Raw genomic sequence first — 13,063 nt, 5'->3', positions numbered from 1 at the left:
GGTTTAGAGTCCAGATCCAGAAAAGAAATAAAAAGTGTAATGATAGAGGGGCCCACATAAGGGCACTGTGGAACTGTCAAGCGTAGTTGCCCCACCATTTTTCCAGAGGCCTGATGATCTTTTTTACCCTTAATGGCCCGAACACACACCCCCACAACCATAAACAAAGAGACTAGTTCCCCTTATCTTAGTTGTGTCCAGATGGCAACATTCCAGAGAGCCAAATGGCCTGCTCATCCCGAGGAAGTCCAAGTAACTTATTGTTTTATCACACGGCTCTGGGTTCTTTGAAGTACAGGATGAGTCCCAGCCTGCAGGCCCGTTCAAATGCCAGCCTTTTCTGGGTCCCAGTTTGACTCCCCTCTACACCATCCTCTGGGAAGGAGCTGAGCAGGGTGTCGAGCCCATCGAGGAAGCTTCCCAGGGGCCCTGGAGGGCGATAGATAACAACAATGTACAAGTTAACAGGATAGGTGATTGAGACAGAGTGGTATTCAAAGGTAGAGATGGAGAGGTGAGAAAGGGGGAGAACAGAGAATTTCCAGGAGGGAGAGATCAGCAAACCTGTGCCCCCACCACGGCCAGACGGGCGGAGGGCGTGAGAGAAGGAGAAGGAGGAGGAGAGGGCTGTAGGGGTTGCAGTGTTGCCTGGTGTGATCCAGGTCTCAGTGAGGGCAAGGAAATGTAGAGAGAAGAGGGACGCGTAGGCTGAAATGAAGTCAGCCTTCCGCGTAGCAGACTGGCAGTTCCATAGCCCTCCTGCGACCGTGAAGTCGTCACAGGGGGGTCAGTGAGGGATAGCGAAGGTTGGAGAGGTTCCGTCGCCACGGGGGGCCTCGCCTGCGGAAGCGAGTTCTGTAGGGGAGAGAACAGGTTGGGATGGGGTTGACACATAGCATAGCAGTGAGGACAGGGAAGGCCTGTGGTGTGGCCACATGGTCAAGGAAAAGTTAAATTAAACATACACATGCATACCGAGAACAATCAATCGAGGACTGTCAGGCAAAGTTAAGGACCTCTCAACGTCAGCAGCAGAGGCAGAAACCTGCAGAGAACAAACAATATGAAATTAAACGCATTTAAATATTATTAGAAATACAGTGCCCTCCATAATGTTTGGCACAAAGACCCATCATTTATTGATTTGCCTCTGTACTCCACAATTTGAGATTTGTAATAAAAAAGGGTATTTACATCCATATCGGGTGAACAGTGTATGAATTACAGCCCTTTTTATACACAATCCCCCCAATTTTAGGGCACCATGCTTGGGACACAGCAATGTTACAGTGCACATCATGAAGGAGTACACCCTCTCTGAAAAATGGAAATCCATCTTTATCGCTTTACAAATAAAAAAGATATTATGTAGTGTTTCAGCAACACTGCAATACTGCAATGCTTAAGAGGAAAGCATGTTTTTTTAACCAACATTATAAAAAGCCATGTTGCAAATGAGTACACCCCCTCTGAGCAAAATTTGTTTCTGCTTCTAAATTATGACCATCACAAAAAAGAAAACAAAATTGACAGGTATTGGGATGGCAGGTATGCCATCCCGCCAAGTTACGCCTTGGCGGAGGCATGCCCCATACCTATACAGCACAACCACAACAGCCACAGACACTCAGCCCTTAAAAACATTAAATTCTGTACATTCTGACCCCATTTCAACAGACAGATTTCATAAACACCTTCACATGTCCACACAATAAGGCCCCAAACTAAGGGGATTTTTGTTTTCTCCTTCTTCTCATTCTTATTTTTCCTGCCGCCTATCCCACTAATAACATGTCTCCCCATTGGACATTTTACCGACACCCGCCAAATCTTCACCTACACGACCCAATGAAAAACTCGCATACACACGCAAAATACCCATACCTTTTTACTCTGAAACATTTTCAGTACAAACAGCTAGCCCGCCTGTGGCCTAGTGGGTAAGGTTACAGGTTTGGGAACACAGGGTTGGGGGTTCAAGCCCAGCTAGGAACGTGTTTCTTTAACCTGCTTTTACCCTCACTAATAATTGTCTACTACTTCTCAATTATTGCTTTTGCACCATATCTACCAGCCGTTCCCCGAACTGTATTATGACGTACCGTCTGCACGTTCAATTGTTAACCGGCTACAATATTGCAAAGCCATATGGATTCAACGGGAGCTCTTCTGTGCTAACTCGCCTGTGTTCTTCTTTAAAACCACGGACAGGGTTTGCTAATAGCTATGCAATGCGTGAAATATCATGTCATGGTGCTGCCCTAACAAAGTGACAGACTGGTAAACCTCCGGTTGAACGATTGAATCCCGCCTCGTTCTCAGGCAGATAATTTCCTCTTTTACACTAACGTTCTCTTACGCTTATATTTGCATTACCAAAACTCACTCATGGCCACCCATATGCATTTCATGATGGCAAATGTAATCCTTTTATCAAAAAGTTACACCAGTTCACAGCTGTGCCATTTCTACTAACTACATTTCTTCACTTGGCTACTGTACAAAACCTTCTTATCAGCAAACGCCACGTTTCTACATCATGTTACCTCGCCCTGTTCTCTATCTAGCCACATACAAACAATTACTACGTATGTACGTTCTGCAACTCCATTAAAATATTACATTTAAAAACATGATTCAGTACTAGTACTGAACATGAAAAAAACACAGCAGTGCAATAGATTTCACGTTACTTAACCCCCCACTTTAACAGCTGGCACTTTATAGCGACTGTTATATATAGCCTACCGTTCGATAAGGAATATAAGCTCGCTCATGGTCACTCCATTTACTACTCTGTGATCATGTCAACTTTCACCTACATGCCCATTCTGCTAAAAACATATTGTTTCAACTCCGAAATTTCATAATTTCACCCTAATTTCTCTCACACTGTTGTTATTTTCTCATATGCAAAACCTGCTGGGACATATGTGACAGGTGCTGGTGTTTTGGTCCGCAAGTAGGGCAAGGTCATTTTTCAGTTTTTTACAGATTACCAAAATGCAGATTATAAGCTTTCAAATGATGTGTCATACATTGAAATCTGAAAATAGTTTAAGAAGATATGCTTATTTGAATGTTGGTACTCCTAAAATCAAGTAGCAGAGAAAATCCCCTTGAAAGATCTTGAACTTTTCACACTTCTCACAGGGAGATAATGGGTGGGAACAATAGTTAGTTAACTCCACCCCAACCACTCCCCCACTAGAGTACCTGTAAATCCTTGCCCATTTAGGGGTTACCCTATTTAAAGCTTTATAACTCCAGACGTGAACACCACAGAGACTATAATACTAGTAATAATTAGATTATTTCTTACAAAATTATGAATATAAAGTAAAGTGCCACAAATGCAATGGTCAAGGCAAAAAATCTAAAATGAATTTGCTCCTTTTTTAGTTCGCAATGAAATACTGGGAGATTGCGGGTTAAAGTATACATGTCGTGGATCAAAAACTTCTTGACCACAAGTTCATAAAATCTAAGGGTGGATATGTAGAACTACTAAAGACCTATGAAGCAAAAACTAAGCAGTGTACCCAGCATCTCCAAATCTACCCACAATGTCTAAATTATTAACACTGGTCTAAAATAGCTAAGGGTCCAGAAACAAATCCAAAATCTCTCCAAAAAGGAATATAATGCTTTTTGTCCATTGTAAAGCATATGAGCCCCTTATGAAGGTTTAAGATGAAACATAGATATAATTTAAACATAATGCAAACATATAGTCACACAATGCTGCACAGTACCTAAATGTGTAATAATTAACTCTTGTATGTAGCCTATTTCTATACTCTGTACACTCCTATATTTTCTTGTATGGGAATGGGACGATATAAAAACATTTTTCAGCCGTCCACCACGTTTTGGCAATGTTTCACTCTCCTCATCACTGTTGTATGCGTCACAAAAACCATTACACTACTAACTAACGCTTACATTACAGTGTGAAATATCCACATTACATAATACCACTAACCTATTTAAAGACACTCAATTTCTAAAATAACGTAATAACCGAAATATTTTGAGCAGTAATACTTACATAGCAATGATGAAATCTTATCTATGTTCAGTAGATGGAGACAGAGACAGTAAATCAATGACAGTTATATCCACTTCTGTTTTGCTCCAGAAAACGATGTCAGATAGGTCTATCAGCAAACATATGGCTTAGCTATGCCCAGAAGTCCTCAATAATAATGGTATTTTCCAAGGAAAAAATCGTTGACAACGTTTCGTTAGGTGCAACGTCTTCTAATGCTACCATATAGACCGAATGCCATGGTAAGAAAATGTTCGGTTATGCTAACCTATAAAACGCTATTCCAAAAGCAAAATTAGACATGTTATGCATCGTTAGAAAGCTTATTCTCTCACCTACTGATTGAGCGTCCGCCATTTTAGCAACCTCAAACAGTAAACAAACATAGGCTACTACCACACGGCTTTATTTATGGGCGGTGGCTTGACTGAAACAAAGTGACAATAGCCAACGAAATCAAACATGCTAATTAAACTGCACCCCCATCACGCCTCCAAAACCCGGCTGTAAGAATCACTAAAACAAGCCGACTTTGCTGACAAATGATAAGTATTTAGTGACCCTAAAAATGTTGTTTATTCTATTGAGTGACTTCTTCAACACTTTAACTTTCGTAATATGAAAAAAAGGAAAACAGTAAAAAAAAATTTAAAAAACCTTTTTTGCCTCCTAGCACGATTTCAAGATTTGCGACTTGCGGACCTTTTCTCCAGCACCCGTCACATATGCATCTGCTCCTATTCTCCACTATCATGTTTTCCGGTTCTAGTTTAGCAAAACAGCGAAGAGGATTCCTACCTGCAGATAAGCCTATCAAAATGCCTTATAAACCTTACAAACACTAAAAGTGCATCTCCACGAAATAACAGACAACGGAGCAGGACAGAAGGCTACACAAGTTGCGACCTAGAGAGTTATAATTCTACGGGCTAGCTGATTCTTTTGTCAGTCAAGGCTCGTTGGATGGACGTCAAATCCGTGAGTACATACACTGGCCATATTTCATATGCATCTCTGATACGTTTTACACTTATACGCCACCGCACCCTTTGTCACAGCCACTGTTTTACATATATAGCAAACTGAAACTGCTAAACAGTACACGCTCATCAGACTGTACAAATTCACACAAGGATAGCCATAATCCACAACCGTTTCTTACAGGGTCACTTCGCATTTCTCACTCTCATAATAAAACGCTTTGCAAAAAGAAATGATATCTCATAAAAAAACACGTTTTCAACAAAAATGCCAAGTTACTCAAAAGTATTGATATCAAAATGACGCCAAGTTACGCTACTACAAACAATATAGTCTATCTTGCCTCACCGAAATTACATAAGATGTATTTCAAAGCAATGCTACCCAATACTTCCTCAATTCTTTCAAGTCACTATATAAGTCAAGTCAGTATAAACATATCTTTCTATGTTGCGGTTAAGTATATGTCATCAATAACTGTAAAAATCAGTGAATTAGCCAACATTGAGTGCCTTGATGTTTGATGGGGAGTGCTGAGCAACTTCAAAATTCAATTGAGCACCTTTGGGTCCTTGTTAGTCTTGATATGTTCCATTGGTATCTGGTAAACCAGTGTTGCTGAAACACTACATCATATAGGAACCCCAAATATTTTATTTGTAAAGAGATATAGCTGGATTTCCTGGATTTCCATTCATGATGTGCACTGAATGAAAGTAGTCATGCTTAGTATGACATAGCTCAGGAGGTAAGAGCGGTTGTCTGGCAGTCGGAGGGTTGCCAGTTCGATCCCCGCTCTGGGTGTGTCGAAGTGTCCCTGAGCAAGACATCTAACCCCTAACTGCTCTGGTGAATGCGAGGCATCAATTGTAAAACGCTTTGGATAAAAGCGCTATTTAAATGCAGTCCATTTACCATTTACCCCCCAGTTCCCATAGAGATCCATTCAAATGGAAAGCATTTTAGTACCACTTGTAGGACAACCTGAAAATAAGATATCCAGACTCTGATGATGTTGATAGGTCACGGGCATCAGGAAGTCATGGCATGCAAAGGATATGCAACCAAGTATAAAAAAATGACAATTTAATCTATGATTATGTTAATTTGTCCAATTATTTTTGAGCCCCTAAAATTTGGGGGGACTATGTATAAAAAGGGCTGTAGGTCCTACAATGTTCACTTGATATGGATGTAAATATGGTCAAATCAAAGCTGAAAGTCTGCACTTTAACCACATTGTGACTGTTTTATGTCAGCTGTCTGTTTGTTGGAGAACAGAACAAAAAAATGTGTCCCTGTCCAAACACATACAGATTGCACTGTATATTTACTTTAATTTGTTTACAGGAAATCACAGAGAGCAATTAAATGGCTTCATACTTACATCTGTTTCCAGTATCAGTGCATCACTCTGCTGTTTGAAGTGAGCCATCAGCACCAGCAGAACATATGGAGCTGCCACACTGGTATTGCTTCGGGTCAGAACAGCCTTGACTTCACTATTGGTAGGGTTTTTCTTGAGGAACTCCATGATATTTCGCCCATTTCCTTCAAGAGATGCTTCCAGTTCTCAAAATGTTGATGTCTGTTAACATCTCAAAATGTGTACATATACTCCTAGGGACAAACAGGTATGGCCACTGAGATTTCAGATATTCAAGTGTGTGGGCCGGTGTTGTGTTTATCATCTTGCACTGTAAGTAGTACGTTGCCCCCATGAGATTCTGTACTTTCAATCCCAGACAAGCCCTCACGAGAGAAGAACTCCAAAAGTATATTCGTTTTCTCTTCCAGTGTGCTTTCTGTTTCTTCAGGTGGAAGGTCTGGCTGCCACCATGTGCAGCCATAGCTATCTGCAGGGCCTGTGTTTGGCTTTGCCCCTGTGGTGACAGACCTGCGCCGTGCCAAAGTGTTATTTCTGTTTAAATGCTCAACATGAATTTTTATTTGACTCAGGAGAGATGCATATCCTCCCCCTATAAATTTCCCTTCTATCATGTCAGCGAAGGACTGTGGAAACTCATTGACAATCTTGACAGAAATTATGAGGCACTGCGACCACGAAGGGTTGGCCTCAAACTTCCTCATTTTGTCCACCAAGACCCGAACCATTTGCCTTCTATCTGCTGGTGAGGACTTTATCCCACTTTCAGTGGCAGTACAAATACCTGGTGGCACTTTCTCCCAGGGTACCTGGAAAGTTTCTGGCCATTTTTGCTTTACTGGTGGCCGTATGGAATGTGATGGTGAAGGGCTACTGGATCTCAAGGAGCTTGACAGTGATTAACTGCCTTCTGGGGACTGGAGTAGGGGGGTAGCACAACTTATGGCATCTGGCAATGAAAACAAAAATCTATCGTTATGAATATTGACTAAAATTATGCCATAATTAATTAGATAAATCAATAAGCTTTTTAATACACTCTTTAATTTGGTAGTGAAGTAGTAAATATACAGTACCTGCTCATTTCCATGCATTTAAAAGTTTTCTGCATTGGATTGGTCGAATAACCTCTGCAATTTCCTGTTCTCTTATGTACTGCAAGTCATCTTTGCTTTCCACTTCCTGGTGTAAGATCGTTTCAACCAACAGAGTGAGCGTCTCTTCTGGCACACTTGGCAGGACAGAAATGACTGCGTCCTTGATGCTCTCACTTATCAGACATTCTGAAGGAAAGGAGTGGCGAAGGGCTATTAGAGACAGACCAAACATGTTGTACACAGGCAAAGGGTAATAGTCAAGCAGGCTTGCATGTTCTAGGCAGAAATAATTTGAAATGGGGTTCTCTGAGCCCATCTTTAGGCAGTAAATCCCCTGATCAAAAAGGAAATCAGACTGGCATTTCTCTGTGACAAAGTAAACACAACTGTTGCAAACAAGAATCAGTTCTATCTTGCCAAAGACTAGTCCCTCATCATTCTTCTGCAAGACAACACACGTGGCTTTTTTTTGTAGCTTGTGCCTTTAACGGTGACATTGTGTACAGCCACAGAGTTACGTAGCTGGAGGCCTAAATGATCAACAGATTGTTTTATCTTGTCATTGTAATCATTTGGAAAAGAAATCTGTACCTCTGTCAAAAATGACACAAGGTGGAAATATATTACCAGCACAGAGAAATGCTTGTAAAAGTTGATGCCTCTCTGCTAATGTGGAACACAAATTCTTGAAGTTGTGTAATTTGCGAGCACACTGTTTAAAATGTGTGTGTGTTTACTCTCAAACCTAAGGGTCCAAGAGCGAATAAGAGGCCCAAAGCAAGTATAAGTTCAGGATAGTGACGTATATGTTGTTTCGGCTTAAGTGGGTGATTAGGAAAACAATACTGTCGACTCGGCAAATACTCCTCAATAAGGACTTTCAAGTAGGCCATCTGGCTAGTTGCAATGGCAGGAGCACAAACAATTTCAACGTTTTGCCTTAGCTGCAATACAAATTGCCAAACTTCATTTTCAACTGGATTTTAAATTTTGTCCCCAATCAAGAGAGGCAGAAGTCTAAGGAAACACCAATTCTGGACAGCATGTCCACTCAATTTCTCACTTCCTGGATTCATTTCGCATGGCTTATTGCTGGCGTCATTGCCAAGGTACCTGAAGTGATTAAGCTGTCCATTCAGTTCTCTATACGTGAAGAATTTCTGATTTGTGACAAAATGACTTGGGTATAGAGCTAAGTCATATGCGACGATACCCTAAAATAAGTCATGGCCCAGACAAGGAGGCAGACCAAGTTGGCACACATGGAAGTGGGTTAATTTGATAAATTTGGAATCAAATCAAATTTAATTCCCAGTGACAGTTTTGATGTACTTACGTTATGCTGCATGCTGTGCTGCACGCTGTCTTTGTATGATGCAATTGTTTTCTTTTCACCTGTTGTGAAGGGAGATGACAAATTGAGCATGGCCAACAGTACATAATGGAGCCCGACCGATGCCAGATTTTTGGGTCCGGTGCCAATCTCGATTTTGGAGAGTCCTAGCCCACCGATTACTGATGTTTTGACTGATATTGTCAAAAAGTGCAACATTTTCAAATCAATTTGAAAAACGTATATTTTAACCTCTTAAGGCACAAGCCAAATCTTGCCAATCCTTGCCCATTTAGGGGTACCCTATTTAAAGCTTTATAACTCCAGATGTAAACACCACAAAGACCTGAAAAATGGCTTAAAATAAGCAAGACATCTGTACAATTTACAATACTAACGCAGATTAGTTTATATTCATAATTTTGTAAGAAATAGTGCCACAAATGCAATTGTTTTGACAAAAAAACAAAAATAAATTTGCACTTTTTAAGTTTGTAATGAAATACTGAGAGATTGCATATATACAGGAGGTTAAACTATACATGTGCTAGGTCAAAAACTTCCTTGACCACAAGTTCATAAAATCTAAGGGTGGATATGTAGAACTACTATAGATGTACGAAGCAAAAACTAAGCAGTGTACCCAGCATCTCCAAATCTATTCAAAATGTCTAAATTATGCATTGCTGTAAATCATAACATATCCACGTATTTCACTACAAATCAACTGTTTTGACTCAAGAAAATCACTGTTGCAAAATTTTCAAATGGGAATTACAAGCTTTCAGTCAGTACAGTGGTCTAAAATAGCTAGGTGTCCAGAAACATATCCAAAATCTCTCCAAAATTGAATAAAATGCTTTTTGTCCATTATAAAGCATATAAATGAGCCCCTTGAGGGTTTAAGATGAAACATTGCTATCAGATTAAAAAAATAATGCAAAAATATTGTCACACAATGCGGTACAGTACCTAAATGTGTAATAATTAACTTGTGTGTATTTCTATACTCTGTACTCTCGTATGTTTTCTTGTATGGGGAGGAGACAACATGAAAACAATTTTCACCCGTCCACCACGTTTTGGCAATGTTCCAGCTCTGACATCACTGTTGCATGCTTCACAAAAACTATTACATTTCCATCTAACGCTTACATTACAGTGTGAAATATTTACATTATAACACCACTAACCTATTTAAAGATACTCAATTTCTAAAATAACGTAATAACCGAAATATTTTGAGCAGTAATACTTACATAGCAATGATGAAATCTTATCTATGTTCAGTAGATGGAGACAGAGACAGTAAATCAATGACCGTTATATCCGCTTCTGTTTTTTACATTTTACATTACATTATAGGCATTTAGCAGACGCTCTTATCCAGAGCGACGTACAACAAGTGCATAGGTTTCATGATGTAGAGGCGCAAAAGAAACACTAGAGTGAAGTAAGGATCGTAGTGCCAGAAGTGACCACATCGATCAGGACTCCAACCCTGTAGAGTAAGCTTGTTCAGCAAGCAAGAATCCTACCAAGTACAAACTAGCACTGGAATCACACCTAATCATACAAAAACAATCCTGCCAGATACACTAACATAATCAAATTATCCTAGCTAGGTACAGTGAGCTGAACTATAGGCTAGGGAGGGGTGGGGAGAGGTGCAGCCTGAAGAGATGAGTCTTCAGTCTGCGTTTGAAAGTGGTGAGATTCTCTGCTGTTCTGACCATCACGGGGAGGTCATTCCACCAGCGAGGGGCCAGGACAGACAGCAGACGGGAGCGGGAAGTGCAGACGCGAAGAGGGGGAGGTGCCAAGCGTCCAGAGGTGGCAGAACGGAGAGGTCTGGCTGGTGTGTAGGGTCTGATGATCCTCTGAATGTACCCTGGTGCTGACCCCTTAGCTGCCTGGTATGCAAGCAACAAAGTCTTAAATTTGATGCGAGCCATAACAGGCAGCCAGTGGAGGTCAGTGAGCAGGGGGGTGACATGGGAATGTCTGGGGAAGTTGTAGACCAGACGCGCTGCAGCATTCTGGATGAGCTGCAGGGGTCTGATGGCGGATGCTGGCAGACCAGCCAGTAGCGAGTTGCAGTAGTCCAAGCGGGACAGGACCATCGCTTGAACCAGGAGCTGGGTTGCGTAGGTGGTGAGGAAGGGGCGGATTCTCCGGATGTTGTACAGGAAGAACCTGCACGTTCAACTCACCGCCGTGATGTTCTGGGAGAGGGACAGTCTGTTGTCCATCACCACTCCAAGGTTTTTTGCGGTGGGTGATGATGACACCACAGTGTCCCCTAGGGAAATAGAAAAGTCGAGAAGGTTAGAGGATGGAGCAGGGATGAAGATCATCTCCGTCTTGCCTGGGTTCAGCTTAAGATGGTGGTTATCCATCCAGCTCTGGATGTCCCTCAGGCAAGCAGAGATGCGAGCAGAGACCTGAGTGTCAGAGGGCGGGAAGGAGAGAAAGAGTTGGGTGTCATCGGCATAACAATGATAGGACAACCCATGGGCAGAGATTACAGGACCAAGAGATTGGGTGTACAGGGAGAATAGGAGGGGACCAAGGACAGAGCCCTGGGGAACTCCTGTGGCAAGGGGGCGAGGTGCTGATACTGCACCAGCCCAGGTGACTTGGAAGGAGCGACCGGAGAGGTAGGACTCAATCCAGTCTAGTGCGGTGCCACAGATCCCCATAGCTGCCAGGGAGGACAGGAGGATGGGGTGGTTAACGGTGTCAAAGGCAGCAGAAAGGTCTAGGAGGATCAGGACAGATGAATGGGAGGCTGCTTGTGTGGCGTGAAGCGACTCATTGACCGAGAGGAGTGCGGTCTCTGTCGAGTGGCCAGGTCTGAAGCCAGACTGATAGGGGTCTAGGAGATTGTTCAGGGAGAGAAAAGAGGAGAGTTGATTAGAAGCAGCTCGTTCAATTGTTTTGGATAGGTAAGGGAGAAGGGAGACAGGACGGTAGTTCTGGATGACAGAGGGATCCAGAGTGGGCTTTTTCAGCAGTGGGGTGATGTGGGCCAGCTTGAAAGAAGAGGGGAAACATCCAGAAGACAAGGAGTTCACGAGGGAGGTGACATATGGGAGGATGTCAGGTGTGATAGTCTGAAGGAGAGAGGAAGGGATGGGGTCAAGAGCACAGGTGGTAGGGCGGTGGGAGAGTAGGAGCTGGGAAACATCAGAGTCAGTGAGGGGAGAGAAAGTGGAGAAACAAGGGGAGGGAACAGATGGGGGAGTGGGGAAGGGTGGTGGTGGACGTGAAGGAGCTGCGGATGTCTGCAATTTTCTCATCGAAGAAAACTGCAAAATCATCTGCAGCGAGGGAGGACTGAGGTGGGGAAGGAGTGCTGAGGAGAGAGGAGAAAATGGAGAACAGCTGATGAGGGTTAGAGGCAGATTTATGAATTTTTGTTTGATAATAATTAATTTTGGCAGAGGTTACAGCGGTAGAAAATGTAGCTAGCATAGACTGGTAGGCAGACAGGTCGGATTGAGCCATGGATTTCCTCCACTTCCTCTCCGCTGCACGTAGGCTGGCCCGGTTGGTTCGGAGGGGGTCAGACATCCACGGACTGGGAGGGGACGAGCGTGCCTGCCTGGAGACTAGAGGACAGAGAGAGTCAAGTGCTGAGGAGAGCGAGGAAGACAGAGTGGAGGATGCAGAGTCAGTGGGAAGGTTGGAGAAGGATTCAAGAGTGGGGAGTGAAGCAGTGACACTGGAAGCGAGAGAGGAGGGAGAGAGGGAGCGGAGATTACGGCGGACCATGACAGTAGGAGTGGATGGAGGGGAGGGAGGGAGGGGAGTAAGAGGGAGGGAGAAGGAAATGGAGTGGTGGTCAGACTGGTGCAGAGGGGTCACTGTGGGATTGGAAGAGGAGCAATTCCTCAGGATAACCATCTAGGAGATTGCCAGCTTTGTGTGTTGGTGGGGAGTGCATTAGGGAGAGATCGAATGAGTGAAGTAGAGGCAGGAAGGCTGCGGAGTGGGAGGCATCAAGGTGGATGTTGAAGTCTCCCAGGAGGATCAGTGGGGTGCCATCCTCCGGGAAGGAGCTCAGCAGGGTGTCGAGCTCATCAAGGAAGCTTCCCAGGGGCCCTGGAGGGCGACAGATAACAACAATATACAAGTTAACAGGATAGGTGATTGAGACAGAGTGGTATTCAAAGGTAGAGATGGAGAGGTGAGAGAGGGGGAGAATAGAG

At 43.0% G+C, this 13,063-nt stretch overlaps 1 pseudogene; it reads right to left on the bottom strand.

Moving 5' to 3' along the window:
• Window positions 1-367: 367 nt before the first annotated feature.
• Window positions 368-7,832, bottom strand: LOC118231920 (annotated as a pseudogene).
• Window positions 7,833-13,063: the final 5,231 nt, after the last annotated feature.

This window comes from Anguilla anguilla, chromosome 7 (assembly GCF_013347855.1).
Source record: "Anguilla anguilla isolate fAngAng1 chromosome 7, fAngAng1.pri, whole genome shotgun sequence".
Lineage (NCBI taxonomy): Eukaryota > Metazoa > Chordata > Actinopteri > Anguilliformes > Anguillidae > Anguilla > Anguilla anguilla.
This window is presented reverse-complemented; position numbering and strand designations above follow the sequence as displayed.